Here is a 19,501-nt window from a genome sequence, read left to right on the forward strand (position 1 = left end):
AGCTGTGGTCTTCAGGCAATTAATTAATCCAACCTCTCTTGGTTCCAGTTAACTCTAAGGCACACTATTTTGAAGGTTGTTTACAGAATCGTGTAAAATCCAATTCTAAGCCCTCAAATGCTAGGTGCTTATAAGTGGCAGTTAATTTCATTACAATTGTTAAAAATGGTAACTTAAAGAATTATATAGTTATGTAAATTTGTGAGTCCCTCTCCAAAACCGTTAATTAAAGAATGTTACCCTGAAGTAGAATCTTGAATGACCCTGTCTTTGGGTTTCTCTCAATGCGGTCCTATTCAAAGCATTACCGATAACTTCAACAAATCCTAGCATACTAGTTTATTAAATTTACGAACAACATAGAGCTTGGAGAAAAAGTATATTTGATAGCAAATTAGAATTTAAAAAGGGAGCAAAAATGACAGAAGCTTAAAACATTAGGCACAATTAGCAGACTTTAAAAATAATAACAGTAATAAATCCACGTTAACTTGCTTTCCATTCTTCAAATACACTGGGTCAATTCTTGTATCGTGGCCTTTGAGCTAGTCTTTTCCTTGACGGGAATGTTCTGCCCACTTGGCTGGCTCCACTGTGTCATTCAGATGTCAGCTCAAAGATCATCTTTTTTGGAGTGGCTCCCTTGAGCACCCCATCTCATACAGCACTAGCCTCCTACCTCGTGGCAAGTTATCATATCACTTTCTATCATTGCCTTCGTTGCCTTTATCAAAGCCTAACAGGTCTTCATTTCACGAAGCTCGCTTGGAATACGGCAGGTGTTTCCTTTGCCCGGTGACCGTTTCTCTGATGACATTCACAAACCCAAGGCCCTACATGTATACTGTTAACTAGACGCCACATCTGGACCCTGTGCCTGGGCTCCGTGTGCTCTGCTGGTCCCATACTCAATTTCCTTCTTTCTTTTCAGGAAGTGGCAACCTCCCAACGTGAAGAGCAGCTGTTGGTAAAAGTGAGGAGAATGAAGAGGGAGGCCATTTTCTGTTCTCTGAATGGGGCAGACTTGTTTTATCTTTTGGTTGGCAGGAAGTGAGGGGGGGAAATCGCCGGATTCCCACCTTTATTCTCACCAGCAGCTTTGCCCCATTTCATCCGACCAAATAGCTTCAGGCTAACAATTGCAATTCTTAGTTCAACGCCACCAATCCCTTTTCACACCTTATGGAAAACTGTCTCAGAAAAGGGTCTAAGTGTTGCAGTAGGTTGACGGACAGCTGGTCCGTCTTTGGTCTTTGGTCTTTTCATTCTATTTGCAGCATCTTTATTTCTCTTTTAGAAAAGAAGTTAACGGGAGTCATATAGGAGCTACGGCACAGACTACTTTTTAACCACCTCAATCTCCCTACTAAGAACCCTTGGATTTCTTTTACTTGTAGTGTTGGCTACTTGAAGGGTAGGTTATTTGTTGCTCTTTTAACGCACCAGAGTGACTTGATCCTAATACCTCTTAAGCCCCACCGTGTCGGTTTGGTTTATTGTCCTAACCTGTTATGATCCCTTTAAAATCTGTTCCATGTTTTTCCTGTAATTACATGCAACTTTGTGCTGCTCGAGATGTCGTGGGTTACGTTCAAGTTGAGAAATTTCGCAGTGTTAATGTAACGTCTGTCTTTGTACATTTGAATACAATTTGAAGTGAAATATAATTGGCATCCAGGCATATATTTACATATATTTAATTAAAATGTAACACATAAAGATTTACATGCTTATATGTATTTAATTAAAGTATAATTTAAATGCGATGACTGGAAGCCTGCTGAACTAGCACAAAGTGAACTGCTGTGCAACCACCACTTATTAAAGAAACATCAAATTGTCAGCACCTCTCACGCTTTCCATGCTGCTTCCCCATTAGTAATGCCACCCCGTTCCCCTAAAGAAGTCCCTCCTATCCTGACTTCTAAAGGCATAGATTGGTTTTGCTTTTTTTTTTTTTTAAGTTTATTTATTATCTTGAGAGAGAGAGGAGAGCATGCGTGACCTTAGGGGAGGGGCAGAGAGAGAAAGGGAGAGAGAAAATCCCAAGCAGGCTCCGTGCTGTCTCACAGAGCCAGATGCAGGGCTCCATCCCGTGAATCGTGAGATCATGACCTGAGTGGAAATCAAGAGTCAGGCACCTAACAGACTGGGCCACCCAGGCTCCTCAGTTCTGCTTTTTATTCAACATTTTATAAGGGGAATATATAGTACACGTTCCTTTGTACCTGGCTTCTTTTATTTAATAACGTGCTTAAGTTTCGCCCTTGTGGTTTTATATATCAGCAGCTTATTTATTCTTACATAAGTACGGTCAACTTTGGCAGACATTGATTGACAAAGTGCTTGCATAGACTTCTCTCCTACCAGTCATGTATCAGAGTTCCAGTAATTACACAAGCTGTCAGGTCTTTTGTTTTTTTAATTTTACTCGTTCTTGTAGTTGCAGAGTGGTCACTTATCGTGATGTTAAACTGTATTCCCTGGTTATTGATGTGGCTGAATACATTTTTTTAAATATGCTTACTGGCCATTTGCATATCCTTGGGAATCCTGTCTAAGTCTTTGGCTCAGTTTTCGTTGTCTGTGAGTTCCTCGCATGTTTTGTACATGAGCCTTTTGTCAGTCAGATGTACTGCAATTGTCTTCAACTTTGTGGTTTACCTTTTGGTGAACAGAACTTCTTAATTTTGATGTAGTTCATTTTATTAGTCTCTTATTTTATGTTTTAATTACTATAGCTTTAATAACAACTCTTGGTACTTAGTAGTAAAATTCCTCCAGTTTCGTTCTTTTTCAAGATAGCCTTAAATAAAATTGTTGAGGGGCGTCTGGGTGGCTCAGTCGGTTGAGCATCCGACCTCGGCTCAGGTCATGATCTCGCGGTCTGTGAGTTCAAGCCCCGCATAGGGCTCTGTGCTGGCAGCTCAGAGCCTGGAGCCTGCTTCAGATTCTGTGTCTCCCTCTCTCTCTTCCCCTCCCCTGCTCATGCTCTGTCTCTCTCTCTGTCAAAAATAAATGAAAAAATTTTTTTTTAATTTAAAAAATAAAATTAATTTGTTGAAAAGTTACTTAATTGTTTTCTTTGTGAATTTTTTAATCCAATGGGTTATAAGTTACTAAAAGCAAGACCATCATTTTTTCACTAGGAAAATGATCTACAAATTGTGAAATTATCACATCCGTCTGATAAAATGTCTCTTTCCCTGCTCTTTCCCGTGAACTAAATTAAAATCTCTGCTGACCCTAAAATGGAATCAACAGTATTTCTATCATACTTTGGCCTACAATCAATCAGGCAACTAAGAGAGTTCTAATTCACTTAGTAGACTCATGACCCTGTTTTAACATTAGAGAATCATATGACCCTCTACCTTCAATACATGGTCTTAATTACCCAGAATGAATTGTTTTCTAATTTAATCTTCTAGGACTACATGACTCCAAAGAATTTTTAACTATTTTACTTCTTAAATCCACAAAACTCTTCCCGATTGCAAAATAAAATATTTTCCTTTTCTAATTGATGTCACTTTTCTCATGTCTAGTCCTTTACAGAAATTCAGAACATCTGATCAGCCTGCTGTCTGCTGCATTCCTCAGACTCTCAGAAACTTTAAGAGTTGTCTCTCTTCTCTGTCCTCCTATGACCTGTTTCTAATTCCCTAAAAAATTGTGTCTGCTATCTTTAAAATGTGGTAACAGAAACTTAGACAAAACAGAAAGGAAAGGAAAGGCAACTTCTCAGACTTTGAAATTAAGCTTCTTCCAAATATACCTTTCCAGTATCCTGTTGAATTTTATGAAATGAAAGGTCTCAAGACTATCTGATATTCAGCTTATGAACTACTAAACTCAGTGGACCCTCCTTAACAAAATAGTGGTTGGCAAAAGCGTTTTCATCACTGGAGTCTTTAAGCAGAGACCATCACCCCATGATGAAGTAGGCACTTTGGGTATGAGATCGAATGAGACCTTCTCTAAGATCGAAAGCTGAGATTTTTTGACTCTCAGGATTTTTTCTTTTAGTACTTCCTCAACCTGCACCGTATTACATTTTCTGTTGTATTTATCGCTAGGGGTAATCATTTTGCCTTATTCTATATCATCCCACTTCACATCTATAATCCATTTTCAAGTCCGATTGAAGTCTGAAGTCTACTGAGGTTTCAAGTCCTTCTGAAGCCTACTTCAGAAATACAACTCAATTTCATGAAAGGTTCTTTCATCTTAATTACAGCCACCATGGTGTGAGTCACCTCCATCTGCTTCCCTGGACCACTGTAAAATTTCCATGTTGGTCGCCCAGCTTCCGTTCTTAGCTTCCGTTCCCCTATCCCCTGAAAATTTGTGACATCTCAGCTAGATTGGCCCTGCGGGAATATAAGGCAGATTATACAGCTTTCAGGAGGCATGCAGACTAAAATGTAAATTCTTTACTACAGTCCTACCTCTTCTCCAGCCACGCCTCCAACCTCTCCTTGCTCACTGAAGGTCTTCCTTGACTTAGATGGTGGGTTATGTCTCCACAAACTCATAGTAAGTTGAAAATACCGTACGTTGAAAATGCATGTAATACACCTAACTTACGAAACATCATAGCTTGGCCTCGCCTAACTTCAGTGTGCTCAGGACATTTATGTTAGCCTACAGTTGGGCAAAATTGTCTAACACCAAGTGTATTTTATAAGAAAGTGTTGACTATCTCATGTAGTCTATTGACTAGTATACCGACAGTGGAAAACAGAATGGTTGCAGGGGAACAGAATGGTTACAAGTATGTTTGTTGTTGACCCCTGTGATCATGTGGCTGCTTGGGAGCTGTATCACTGCCCGGCAACACAACAGAGGATCCTACTCCATATCCCTAGCCCAGGAAAAGAGCCAAATTCAAAAGTCAAAGTACGGCTTCTACTGAACATGCATATCGCTTTCACACTATTGTACAGTTGAAAAATCAGAAGATTAACCATCACATGTTGCATCCTTCTGTACTTTTCTTCCTTTTTCTCAAACATGCCTAGCTCATTCCTGCCTCCCGGCATTTGCGATAACCATGCCCTCTGCTTGGAATGCCCTTTCCCCTTATCCCTGCGTGGCTGGTTCCTCCGATGCCATCTTCCCAATGAGACCTTCCTGACCACCTGACCTAACTCAATTCCATGCCTCCGCAGTCACTGGCTTTCTACAGCATCATCTATTGAAAACAAACACACTCATCATCATCTAGAATTATCTTATGCATGTTTTATTATTTGATTGCTTTTGCTCTCCCACCATGAGAATACAGTACAAGAACCTTTGTCTGCTTGTTTCCTGTTGTATCACCGTAGAGAAACTTTACAATATACGTCGCTTGAATAAACGAGAGAATAAACAAATTACCAAATGAGTGAGTAAACTCTTTTTATGCTATGCCCATTCTTCCTGCATCTTCCTCTCCTGTCTTCCTCCTAATTCTGACTTGTTCTTGTAAAAACATTGCATGTGATTTATGCTTGTGGTTCGTCGAGAGCGTAACTGCTGTGATGTCATCTTGCTTTGTGAATTCTAAGAATCTATTTACACACAATCATGCAAACCTAACCTACAATATATAAATGTTTTAGATTCTTTTTTAAAAAATGTTTAAGGGGCGCCTGGGTGGCTCAGTGAGTTGAGCGTCCGACTTTGGCTCAGGTCATGATCTCACAGTTCGTAGGTTCAAGCCCCGCGTCGGGCTCTGTGCTGACAGCTCAGAGCCTGGAGCCTGTGTCGGATTCTGTGTCTCCCTCTCTCCCTCTGCCCCTCCCCCACTCATTCTCTGCCTCTCAAAAAATAAAAAAACATTTAAAAACTTTAAAAAAATATCTTAAATTCTTTAATCTTGGATTGGTCACATTGTTATAAATGATTTGCCTGCCATTTGGTGAAGCACCAACAAATCTTTATACTATTGCTGCCATCCAAGGAGTCTTTTTAAATACTTGGAACTTCTCTTCTATAAAATAGCATTCTTAGATTCTCTTTTAAGAGTTTTGAAGCTTCTCTTATCAGTGCAGAGAAAAGAAATCCAAGTGAAAGGACCAGAAGCTGGAACTCTGTAGGCATATTTGTGGCTGGAGTTATTTCACTACTTCTGCATTATGTGGTTGACCTCAACATGTGGAAAAATACAGTAAGTCCCTTCATTGCACAGGGTATAGTTACGGTCTCATGTAACTTAGATGGTTTATTCTTTTCACAAATATTTCATGATAAACATCCAATAGGCCGAAATCTTTTCCAAATAATTAATGTGTATTTGCTTAAAGAAACAATTTTTATTAATAAAATTCTTTTAAACAAGTATGTTTCTGTCTGCCCCTTACCTCTACTAAAAAAGTTCCAATCCCACCAATGTGGGAAAATGTTTCCCGTTTCCTGAAGGCGTTTACTCATGGGAGTGTACAGAATAAATCAGATCTGTCTATCAGGAAAGACAGAAAGGAAGAATTCTGAGTGATGACTACCCGAGATTTGCTTACAAGAGGAAATTTTCAACTTTTCTACTCCAGATAACATAATTTCTCTACTATTGGATTAAATTAATGTATACAGTGCATCCAAAGTCTATGCCTCACATATTCCTTTTTTTAAAACTAGTTTTTTTAAAAACTAGTTCTAAGAACTCATCAAAATATTTGGTTTAGTTTTTTTTAAAACTAGTTCTAAGAACTCATCAAAATATTTGGTTTAGTTTCTGACACTTTTAATGACCTAATCAATTTCACGAAAAAAATAATTAAATCATCCATTTTGGAGTTAGTCTTGAGGATCAACAGAATCTTAAAAATCTATTGTTTTATTTTCTTTGGGATCTTGAGAATTCATGAGGACCTAATATTGTTTTGCTATATCTGTAATATTAGACTTACTAATCTGAAGATAAAATTAAGATGATTTTAAAAACAGACCAAAACTTTTCCTTCCTCCAAAATCTCAAAATTGTTTTTAGGTACCATTTTAAAACATCTGTTTTATATTAAAATTTGTTGAATATGAAATCACATATTATGATTCGTATTATTATGTATTTCAATTAATCCTGTCTGTTTGTACCTTAAAACATTTTGTCTTACCATTTAATCATGTCTGTCAACAAGATCAAAAGTTCTCAACAGTAATATTGTATATTAAAGTTAGTGATAAATGCCCAATGACTGTCTTATGACTACCATCTAGCATCTTTTGAAACATTGTTTATAAGTAATCATTCAACTGACTGGTGTGCCCTTCACTGAAGATTCTTATTCTCGTCTCTTCTGAAGTTAACTTCCTTTTTTTAAAGCTTTGTCCACCATAGACTCTTAAAGCAGTTATCAACTGTTTATTTTATTTACAATTGTAATTTCTCTAACAGAAAAACCCTACGGTCCTCTTTTTAACCCTCTCATTGTATAAAGTCGTATTAAAATTTTATTTCCTCAAGGAAATTTTATAATCATCCTACATCTGACTTCTCTACACAATGTCTGTTTGGTACTTACTTGAAACTGATCTTGCATTATATTTATTCGAACTTGTTTGTCTGTTCCGTGTTTTCCTGAGTATATTCTATTACTTAAAGAAATAGGAAATTACCCATGGATTGAAATGACATCTTATAATTTGCTTATAACTCTGACCTCTTCCAGTCTTTCTTCATCATATGCACCAAGGATTCTCTACAAATTGCACAGATCATTGGAAAATCTCTCATTATGACCAAACTCAATTACAGATGGGTGCACCTCCACAAATTACATAATCACTTTATTCTGGGGTTGCAGTTAGGGCAGAAGATTGCAGCCTGCGCGTACCAATCTATTCCTCGTGCGGTGGTTTCCTAAAATGCTCTTTTAAATATAATACACTTCTACATTTAAATAGTTTTGTCCTTTAAAAGATTCAGTCATTAAGAGGAGCAAAGGCTTTCTCACTGCAATGATTAATGCATGTGCATATATGTTATGATCGGGAAGATAGAAGCTTATGAGCAACAGTTATTGACTCATATTATATAACATTCCGCAAAGTGACTTATCGTTACAGCATTGGATCTATTGCACCAGACAGAAAATCAGAGTCTGTGGGCGAAATTTCTAGCGTTGGGGGTGCTTTGTACACCCCATTAGGGAGGCCCGTCTGTAGTGTGGCCCGTGGAGATGGGCACTGGAGGCCACTTGGTTTTGCATGATGGCCCTGCAGAAACCAGAGTGTAGAGGATATTACATAATTTTGAACTTCAGGGCCAGTCCTTTTAGTTAAATAGTCTTGAAACTCTGATGGATGTCTGGTCAATCTGTTATAGCCCGTGTTGTCAGAATGTACAATGGCCCTTACCAATCATTTTATTTAGTTGAGAATAAAAATTAAGATATAACAATAAAAAGCAAATTCTGTATTTAGGATATTTGTGAATAAAATAGAAGTGAGGCATAAAGCACAAAACGTAATATGACTAGCATCTAAAATTAAGGACTTTTACAGTCTAAACTGTCTGCAAATATGCCACAAACATTAAAAATTTATATTGCTTACATGAGTCTTATGTCTCAAAAAAGGAAAGATTTTATAGTGACATTTCAGTCTCCAAAAAGCCCATCATTCATGAAAGCTAAAATTAATTATTTTATGCTGAATTAGTAGCATAGAAGCTTTTGTAATAGCATATAATCTTTCATGTGAATTATATGTTCTGGGTTATTTCTCAGTCATCTAACAGTAGCTTTTAAACATTATTCAACCACATGAAACATTGAAAATTGAAATTTGTTACCTATCATATCAGAAAAAATATATACTTTTGAGCTTAAATCTTTTTAAAAAAATTTTTTTAATGTTTATTTTTGAGAGACAGAGACAGAGTGTGAGCAGTGGAGGGGCAGAGGGAGAGGGAGACACAGAGTCGGAATCAGGGTCCAGGCTCCCAGCTGTCAGCTCAGAGACCGATGCGGGGCACGAACCCATGAACCGTGAGATCATGACCTGAGCTGAAGCTGCACGTTCAACTGATTGAGCCACCCAGGCGCCCCTGAGCTTAAATCTTTTTTTAAAGGCTGAGGCACAGGAAAACAAACACTGACTTCATATTAGCTAAATGCAAATTAAGGAGTAGCTTGTTTATATTTACATAAGATAACATCTGCATTTCTAAAGCTATATGGAAAATGCAACATGTCAGGTGGGCTATACACTGAGGGGAAATGAGTGTACTTAGCCCATTCTAGCTACCCAAGAATATAAAATATATATTATGTATATAACCTAGATGGAGCTACAGATAGCCCAAGCTATGCAGGAAAACATCTCTTGGGATTTTACAAGCTCAGTAACTTCCTCTGCCTATATCCTGTTGTATTTGGGGCTCCATTCTGGAATAACTAAAATCATGATTTCTGAAAAGCCTATTGGAAAAACTGTCTTTTCTCCAGTGAGAATTGGTCCTTTGCCAAATGTTAGTTGACTCGACATGCATGGGTTTATTTCTGGGCTCTCAAGTCTGCTCTGTGGGTCTATCTGTCTGTTTTCATATTAGCACCTTACTGCTTGGATTACTATAGCTTTTTAACGTAGTTCAAAATAAGAAAGTGTGATGTCTCCAGCTACATTCTTCTTTCCCAGGATTTCATTGGTTGTTCAGGGTGTTTTGTGGTTCCAAATGAATTTTAGTTTACTCACTGGAGAAAAGTTAGTTTCTTCAATAAATCTTGCTGGGTTAAAATTGGATAGTCACATCAAAAAAGAAAGAAAGAAAAGAAAAGAAAGAAAGAAAGAAAGAAAGAAAGAAAGAAAGAGAAAGAAAAGAAAGAAAGAAAGAAAAAGAGAAAGAAAGAAAGAAAGAGAGAAAGAAAGAAAGAAAGAAAGAAAGAAAGAAAGAAAGAAAAAGAAAGAAAGAAAGAAAAAAGAAAGAAAGGAAAGAAAGAAAGAAAGAAAGAAAGAAAGAAAGAAAGAAAGAAAGAAACAAACTGGGCCCTATCTTAAACCACTTACAAAAATTAACTCAAAATGGATTAAAGACCTAAGTGTAAGACCTGAAAATATAAAACTCCTAGAATGAAACATAAGGAGAAGCTCCTTGACATTGGACTTGGCAATTTTTTTTTTGTTTTTGTTTTTGTTTTTGGATATGACATCTAAAGCACAGGCAACAAAACCAAAAGTAAATTGGTGGGGCTACATCAGACTAAAGAGCTCCTGCATAGCAAAAGAAATGATCAACAAAGTAAAAAAGCAACCAATGGAATGGGGTAAAATATTTGCTTACCATCTGATAAGAGGTCACTATCCAAAATATATAGAGAATTCATACAACTCAATAACAACAACAACAAAACACACATGCAAATAATCTAAAAAAAAACCCAAATCATAGCAGCAGAGAACAAGCTGATGGTTGCCAGGGGTTTGGGGGAAGATGAGGGTGGTCAAAAGGTACAAACTTCCAGTTATAACATAAATATGTTCTGGGATGTAATGTCCAGCCTGGTGACTATAGTTAATATTGTTTTGTATATTTGAAAGTTGCTAAGAAAGGATCTTAAAAGCTCCCATCACAAGAAAAAGAAATGTGTAACTATGTGAGGTGATGGATGTTAAGTAAATTTAGTGTGGGGAACATTTTATTTATTTTTTTAAAGTTTATTTATTTTGAGACAGAGAGAGAATGAACAGGGGAAGGGCAGAGAGAGAGGAAAGAGAGGAAAGAGAGAATCCCAAGCAGGCTCCACAGTGTGAGCGTAGAGCCCAATGTGGGGCTTGAACTCATGAACCTTGGGATCATGACCTGAGCTGAAATCAGGAGCTGGACACTGAAACGACTGAGCCACCTGGGGGCCCCATAGTATCTACATACATGGAATAATTCCTTATTTTGTACACCTTAAATTTGTACAATGTTGTATGTTAATTGTATCTCAATAAAACTGCGGAGGGGGAGGGGGCAGAGAAAATATTAGCAAGGCCTTGTGATCCTGGAGGAAGAAAGCAGAGTTAGCTTTCGGGCATGCCCAAAGAACTGCTCTGTTTCGAGCTTCCCAGTATTCCAAAAAGCCCATTTTCCTGTGACTCCCCAACCACCTCCACAGCTCTGCCTGGGTGAGTCACGTCTCATTTGGAATTAAAACTGCCATCGCAACTCTTATTTTCTCAAATATAATATTTTCAGGTAGAGAACAAGAACACCTTATGCATAGGAAATTAACAGGAATATTTTGCTATTCATATTCTTAAATATGTGGCTTCACAAACTTTTTCAGACCCAAGGAAGATTAGATCTTCCCATAATTTTCCATTCTCATTCTCTCCCGGATTCTGATGTGCATCGCCAGGTGGGAAAGGTACCCTGCAGCCTGTCAGGAGCTGCACGGAGATCAGGGACTTCTGCCTGGCCTGTCAGCACTTCCCATGTTCCACGTGGTCAAGCAAGAATTACTGCGGTATAAAACTTTCGACGAGATCCCAGGGATTGGACGTTGATGAATATAAAGTGACATAATAATTACGCCACTATCAGAGCATGGATTTATCTCAGTGAATAGCTGGTGAAATTTTGTCAGCCGCTATGCAGTAGGGAGAAATTTCACAAGAGGGGTTAGGGTTAGCTGCACCCACTCTTCTCATACAGCTGACAGACTTCATGAGGTTAATGAAGAGCCACCCGAATACCACTGATTGAGCAGGACAATTTATTAGTGCGTAGTGAGGCCTGAGTTCAGAGAAATAGGCAATCTAATCAAATATAACGCAGGAGGACCTTCTAAGAACGGCATGATTAAGATATTTACTAAGAGGGGGGAACCCAGCCCATCCAAAATTCATAAGACTGTTATGGTTGATGGTTATGAGCAAATTGTGCTGGGTATTTAAATTTTCTACTTACTACTTTGCATAAAACTCTGAACTCACAGCTAATGAGGAGGTAGAGACTACCAGAGCGAGATGTGCTTGTCGATAAATGCCGTAATTACGTACCCACATTTTTGTAGCCTACGGTGACTGTGTGTAGCCACACTTCTCTTCTATCAGTGGCACCAAAAAGGCAACATTTGCTGATTTGCTTTTCTTTCAAAGGATTTCAACATACTATGCTTTAGTCTTCCTGTTTACGGTCTGGCAGAGTTTGGACAGTTTTTGAATTGGGTGTGATGGTGAGCTGGGGAGTAGAGACATTCTCTTTATCGCCCCGTTCTGCCTCTTATTAACCTCCTTCCCTCGGTCCCTCTACCTTGTCCCTCTTCTGTGACGTGCTAGTCGGCAATTTGCAACTGCGGATGTTCGAAAAGGGTATCTACTTAGAAGTCTTGACTGCTGGTGGTGAAAGTAGCAGAAAATTTCAAATCTGTGTAATTTATGAGGCACCTGGCTGGCTCAGTCAGTTGAGCATCCGACGCTTGATTTCCGCTCAGGTCATGATGGCGGGGTCATGGGATCAAGCCCTGTGCCGGGTTCCGTGCTGAACATGGAGTCTGCTTAGAATTTTTTCTCTCTATCCCTTTCCCCTGTTTGTGCACACACTCTCTAAACAAGAGTATATGTGTATGTGTATGTGTATGTGTATGTATATGTATATGTATATGTATATGTATATGTATATACATATATATACACACACACACACACATACACACACATACACATATATACACACATACATACACACACACATATACACACACACACATATATATACACACATACATACACACACACATACACACACGTGTGTGTGTGTGTGTAATTTGTCAGGTAAATAAAATGAGTTAGTCATCGGACTAACTGCCCAAAAGATTGATTTTTACTAATTTGGGGGAATGGAAGAATAATCATAGAAGAGGTAATAAAGAACACATTTGACTGGTTGTCATGTATTACACAGTGAACCAGGAAAGCTATTGTACTAAGTGCAGGTAAGATGTGAATGACTAAATGCATAAGTGAAAACATTGAAAATGAGAGATTTGCTGACAGAATGAGTGAGGGAGGATTGAGTGGGTGAACCAGCTAAAATTCGCATCTATACCAAAAGCACTCTGACATTTTGTTGCAAGTTCCTGGTAATTTACAGGTGATTTCTGCAAATGTCAGAAATACATTGCTCAGCCTTAGGATTACTACCAGGTGACTAAAAAAATAGAATGCCTACATGAAATTCTGAATATATCTTTAGCCAACATTTAGAAACCATACCATACACTTTAAAAAGAGTTCAGGGAATAAACACACCCACTTTAAGCATGTTTTAAACAGAGGAAAATGGTTATTATGTATCAGTACCATCTGTGACTCAGAGACCTAATATTCCCTTACTTGTCCCCTTCTCCATGTTCTCTCTTGCTTATTACCTATTTTTACTGGTTGGCGTCTCCACCGCATAATGGTAGAAAGGAGCAGAAAAGTTCAAATTAGTTCATTTTTCTGGCTACTAATGAACTGGTTTAATATTTGATTAGGACGAGCTTTGAATTGAATTAGAGATTTCAGTTATTCATGCCGCCTCTGATTTTTGATTCCAGGGAAAATGAGAATTAGTGAGCTGTGTACAAAAGGGATTATAGTTCTATTAAGTAAGGAGCTTAATGTTCTAAGTTCACCTTGCCACAGATGGTTTAAAAATGCTGCGTATATGTGGCACATTATTTCCCACTATAGGAATACAGAAAGTGTGTATGTTAACCTAATATTCCATATACCGTGCAAGAAATGCTGGCAGCTTAATATTTTTCAAGTTTGGAAGATATGGAAGTAAATGAAAGTTCTGAGCTAAATAGAAACAAGACTTCATGTATTTATTTTATAAAAGCAGACACATCTTCAGTCCTGATGCGTAGATCAGGTTTCTTTTTATGCTTTTTTTTTTTTAACATTTATTCATTTTTGAGAGTTAGAGACAGAGTGAGAGCAGGGGAGGGACAGAAAGAGAGGGAGACACAGAATCCAAAGCAGGCTCCAGGCTCTGAACTGTCAGCACAGAGCCCAGTGCAGGGCTGGAACCCACAAACTGTGAGATCATAACCTGAGCTGAAGTCAGATGCTTAACTGAGTGAGTCACCCAGGCGCCCCTAGGTCAGTTTCACAGCCTGAAAGGACCTAACAATGTCAAGCTCCTCTGCATAATTAACTTATTATATGCAGATTTGGCAATCTAGGATGTCCCAGGAAATTTTTTTATCGTGGTTGCTGTCAATAATAGAATAGGAAAATCAGTTCATTCAGTTCAATTGAAAAGACAGCACCCATGTGCCCTCCGTGGTCTCAGCATCTGGGGAGAAGTTCCGTCATCAGCTCCAGCTCCTGGGTGCCCATGAGACCAACTTGTCCTTTATCTGTGCTGTTTATGACAGTTTCTGGCTCCTGCTAAAATCCAGGTTGAGTTCCCTTTTCTTGTTTGTGCTTCAGCTTCTCAAGAACTTCTGTAGGTAGTTCCCTGTATTCAACCCCCCGTTTCCTGCAGGGATCTTGACTGAAGAGTGGGGGGCATCAGTGCGGGGGGGGGGGGCGGGAGAAGAAGAACTGTAATTATTGGCAGGTGGTGAGTGAGCATTGGGGGCATAGGAGGTAGCCAGATGGGGTCAGGTCCAGTCAGCGAAACCTTGGTTTGCCAGCATAACTCATTCCTGAAACATGCTTGGAATCCAAAGCACTTGTATACCAAAGTGAGTTTCAAGAACCATTGGCTCAGTGGTGATCATGTGACATTCGGTGTCACATACACTCCTATTACAAGACGTCGTTTGATTATCAAGTAAAAATTTACTCAGAATGTTTGCTCCTCTTATGGAACACTCACAGAACAATTTACTCTTGATCCAAGGTTTTAGTGTATTTGGGTTTGTTTGTTTATTGAAAAAAAATGTTTTGTAACATTTATTCATTTTTGAGAGCCTGAGAGAGAGACAGAGCATGAGCGGGGATGGGGGGGCAGAGAGAGGGAGACACAGAATCTGAAGCAGGCTCCAGGCTCTGAACTGTCAGCACAGAGCCCAACGTGGGGCTCGAACTCACGAACTGCAAGATCATGACCTGAGCCAAAGTCGGTCGCTCAACCCTCTGAGCCACCCAGGCGCCCCTGTTTGTTTATTTTTAATCTCCAATCCATTGCGGTCTGTTATTTGCATATATACTATAAAATAAAATATAAGGTCCCTGCAACAACAAATTGCTCTAGAAGTTTCTAAACTCCAGCTTTCACTTTCTAACTTCGCTTGTCCCAGAACAACAATAATCAATTTACAGACGACTGCTGGTGGGTCTACAGACGGCGCTCTGAATGCACTAGTCTGGTAGAGAGCTAGGAAAAAGAAAAAAAAACCCTACTCTGAAGATCAGAAACTGAGGTGGAAGTCAGAGATCAAAATTCTGGAGTCCCTGACAAGTCAGCAGTAGTTGGGGACACGGAATTGGAAAACAGCGAGTAGGAAGAAATAGAGACAGAAGTAGAAACAGGCTGGGGCAAAACATCCGTGAACACTATAATGCGGCAGATAGTCTGAGAGAAACAAGAAGTAAAGTCGGGGAAGAGAGACCCCCAGAGGAGGACCGGGAAGCGTAAGCCCCACACCAGGCCATTTGGGTCCACTGAGGCATTCAAGAGGCCTCTTGTTCAGTGTGCTCTACGATTCAGGCAGGTTGTGATCCGTGTTTGCGCTCTCCGAAAGTCAAATGTTGACATCCTAACCCCCGCCCCCCCCCAACTGATGTTAGCACTAGGCATGGCCTTTGGAGGTGATTAGGTCATGAGGGTGAAGCTCTCATAAATCGGATTAGTGCCCTCATAAAAGAGACTCCAGAGAGCACGGTGCTCCGTTTCTCATTCTGCCATGTGAAGGACACGGTGAGAAGATGTCCGTCTATGGACCAGGCAGTGGGCTCTCACTAGACATTGAATCTGTTGGCTTCTTGATCTCAGACTTCCCAATCTGCAGACCTATGAGAAGTGAATTTCTGTTATTTATTAGCCATACAATCTCTGGTATTTTTGTGATACAATCTCTGGTATTTTTGTGATAGCAGTTCAAACGGACTAAGACACAGGAACATCAATGTATTACGTGTTTTACAGAGAATTCCGTCTTTCGAAATACTTGGAGTAATGTACGTGAGATATTCAATCACAAAGAACAGTGTCTTCATTGGTGATATGAACAAATATGTGAAACATCAGTGCTGACAGAACTTTCTGCAATGACTATGGCAATGTTTTTTTTTTTTGTCTGTGCCATCCAGCGGGGCTGTATGTGGCTATTGGACACCTGAGAAGCGGCCAGCGTGACTGCAAAACTGAGGTCTTCGTCCAATTCAATTTTAACTCATTTAAATTGAAATGGGCACATGTGGCCAGGCACTGTATTATTAAACAGATGACTCACAGGCAAGTTTTTAGAGTAAAAAATATATAGGCTTTGAGGTCGGGTCACATAGACCAGCCTCTAAATCCTTCGAATATTAACTCTGTGACCTTGGGTATGTCACTGACCTTCCTTGGGCCTGAGTTTCTTGTTCAGAAAATGGGGGTTATAATATTTATGCTCAGGGGCATTGTTGCAATTAGAAACGAGGCTTGTAAATTGCCTAGCACAGACCACATATTCGGTAAACGATAGCTGTTACTAGTATTAAATGACGTAGGTCAGTATTCGTGAACGTAATTCGATTGTTTTGATTTCTCCGATCATCAGCATGAACATGTAATAAACTGTGAAATATGCAATAGGTGATAACCCTGGGGCTGTTGCCTCTGGTGGAGTAACCTCTTCCTGTAACAAAGGACGATGTTTTTCTCGTTAGTGATTCTCTTATCTCTGGCTGGCTGTGAGCTGTCCTTTTTCAGTGTGATTGCTTCTGGCAAATCCTAAGGAGCAGTCCTCACTGCTTTTTTCCATAACCTCGGAAGAACTATACAGGCTGTTCAGGAAAAAAAGACAAATTGAGCTTGTTCAATCAATAACTTTAATTTTACATATAATTCTAAGTCAATGGAGTCCGATCAGATGGTTTCTAGAGGTTGTTTTTTCCCCCCTGTGGGATGAAGGGCACAAATTCAGAGACCTGATTTACTTTAAATTGATCATTACAAGCTCTCTTGGGAGAAGTCCTAAAACAATACACGTGCCCGTCCCTCCTCCCCCTAATCTGGAGACCTGGCGTTGTTAGGAGCACTCCAAGTGCTCCTAACCATCTGTTTCATGGTTTGAAAATTATTGGTGTATGCCATTTTTCTAGGGTAGGCTCTGGACAGAGGGGAGCCCAGGTTACATGAGAGATTTCTGAGCCACTCTAGGGTAAGGAAATGGCACAGACATCACACGGATCGGCACAAGGATGGGGAGGGACTCTGAATATCGGGCTGAAATTTTCCCTTGGGGAACCATAGCCTATCCTTTGAACAAGTGTCACTCCGAGCTGGGCCTGGATTCTAGAACTTTCCTTTCCTTTTCCTCCTAGGCTTCCTCGTCATGTTTCTGGAGATGGTTCACCTCCTTGTATTGTCTTTCTGTGGGGCTCAAACCTATGTATGGTATACTATAATTAGTAAGCTCCTGGGATTTCATGCATGAAATTTCACTAGTTATTGACATGGCCAGGTACATATCCATCTGAAGGAAAACCAACGAAAACTCTTTTCCCTTTAGAAACCACTCCAGAGGCTCAGAGCAATGCCTTTGGGTCTGTCCCACCCACTCTCTTGCCACCCAACCTCCCACTGTTCACAGTGACCTGTGAGTAATGGTTAAGCGACATACAGATTAGTGTATGGACGCTTGTTAGGGTACCAAGCCAAATATTGTCACATAGTTTTAGAGACAACAAGTTCTGTGGAACAAAAGAATTCCAAGCATAGGCCAATGGCCCACTTCTCCTGAACAATACGCAACACAATAAAATTCCAGCGCGACGACCAATTTCGCCAGCCCCTGGAGGTCTGTAACAGGCCCTAACGTTTTCAATCCAGGAAAGAGGAAATGTCCTACATCAGCAAAAATAGGGGATTACGGAGGCACGTTTTACTGGACTGACTTCAAGACAAAAAATTTGCTGGGATGTTCTGGTTCAGACATATTAATATTTTCTCTCCGGTTTTCTAACCACATCTTTTGTTAACTTTTGGTTTTAAGGAGGGCAATGTAAAAATGTTAAATCTGCACTGGGCAACGGTAATACCTTAAATGAGAACCTCAGTCCTATTAAAAGGTAAGACTTAACTACTAAACGACCTTCTTGGAACCTATTTTATTATGAAGGAGCAATTTAGGTGATCGAGAAGCTAGGATTCATTGATTACATTCCTGATCTTCAGAGCCTGGCTCACATGGGAATCTTTTACGGCCTTAGGAGTGAGTATTTTGGAAAGAAACCTAACTCCCAAGAAGCTAGAAGGACAATTTATGGGTGCATTTCCTCAGAAATCCAGGGTTTTGACTGGTTTCAGACATGGCTGCCTGGAGGGCCTCATTAATGCCATCACCACTCTTCCTGTCTTCATTGCTCAGGTGGCTTTCTTCTTTTGGCCTTACTCTCTAACAGGCTACCTCTGTCTTACACCGCACTGTCTCAGAAGCTGTCATATCAACTCTGAAAAAGCCCCCCCCCCCATCTTCCCAGATTAGATCCTCTGTATTTCCCCTCTTCCCTTTGTGCCCAGAGGATGAGAGGTACTCTCATTGGCAAGCTTGGGTCACGTGCCTCTGTGATGGCAGGGAAGGTCTCTCCTGCACAGTGTAAAGGAACAATTCCCTAAAGGAAGAGGTCGGGGCAATGCAGTTCATTTTTTTTTAATAGCTTACCTTGGGATGAGAGAAGTCAGTTCTAATGTGCTACACAAAATAACTTTATTCTGCCGTTACACGACTTTTGGACACGGGGCGATGTGTGGGCATCACATGGAATGCATTAGCATGGCGAAGGAAAGTTCCCGGTATCATGTCACTCGCTTAAAATGGTTCCCCTGTCAGTAGCCAAAACTTGACGCTGGAAGTCTGAGTTTCATTTATTTGATCGTTTCTGAACTGGAATGATACAAGTGACACAGTTCAAATACAGATGATCTTTCTGAGCAAATGGGATGAAGATAATTTTATTTCAAACGTACAAAAGGTATAAGGAAATCTCTGCTAAATATTCTAGAGAAGTAATTACGTTGTGAGTTCGTATCTCATTCAGTCGTTTCGATAAGTAGGGATTTCTTCTACTAGAGTTCCCAGTAGCAAACACTAAACTGGAATGTGCTCGGTATTCCTAAAACGACAAAACCCTCAGAAAACCCAACCAAGTGATTAAGCGCATCGAAAGAAAAAGCATTTACAAACCATACATGATGAACATGAATCATCATACACCCTGAAACACTGAGTTAATTTGGAAACATCAGCCGGCCTGCACTCTAGGGGCAGTACATCGTGCTTGCGATTTTTAAAATATTCTTTACTGTTTTCTCCAAACATTTTTTGGAGTCTGAAAAAAAATGCCTTGAGAAATTAAGTCTGCAAATGCTCACAGCAGGCTC

The sequence above is a fragment of the Panthera pardus genome, unplaced genomic scaffold (assembly GCF_024362965.1).
Source record: "Panthera pardus isolate Hobbes unplaced genomic scaffold, ASM2436296v1 HiC_scaffold_7, whole genome shotgun sequence".
Lineage (NCBI taxonomy): Eukaryota > Metazoa > Chordata > Mammalia > Carnivora > Felidae > Panthera > Panthera pardus.